At 57.6% G+C, this 394-nt stretch overlaps 1 protein-coding gene across 1 annotated transcript in view; it reads right to left on the reverse strand.

Annotated features, from left to right (window-relative positions):
- The window catches only part of LOC107575188 (trafficking protein particle complex subunit 10), a gene marked incomplete at its 3' end in the record, with an annotated part of 22,404 nt that overhangs the window by 6,920 nt on the left and 15,090 nt on the right, over nucleotides 1–394 (reverse strand). The window lies entirely within an intron of this gene.

Here is a 394-nt window from a genome sequence, read left to right on the forward strand (position 1 = left end):
ACAGTCGCACACACGCACAGTCGCGCACACACACAGACAGTTGCACATACACAGTCACACACACACACACGCAGACAGTCGCACACAGACACACGCACACACACAGACACAGACGCACACAGACGCACGCACACACACAGATGCGCACACACACACACACACAGACGCACACACACACACAGACGCACACAGACGCACACAGACGCACACAGACGCACACACACACACAGACGTACACACACACAGACGTACACAGACGCACACACACGGACGCACACGGACGCACACACACAGACGCACACACACACACAGACGCGCACACACACAGACGCACACAGACGGACGCACACACACACACAGACACGCACACAGACAGCCACACACCCACACACCC

Source organism: Sinocyclocheilus grahami, unplaced genomic scaffold (assembly GCF_001515645.1).
Source record: "Sinocyclocheilus grahami isolate Dianchi unplaced genomic scaffold, SAMN03320097.WGS_v1.1 scaffold2502.1, whole genome shotgun sequence".
Taxonomy (NCBI): Eukaryota; Metazoa; Chordata; class Actinopteri; order Cypriniformes; family Cyprinidae; genus Sinocyclocheilus; species Sinocyclocheilus grahami.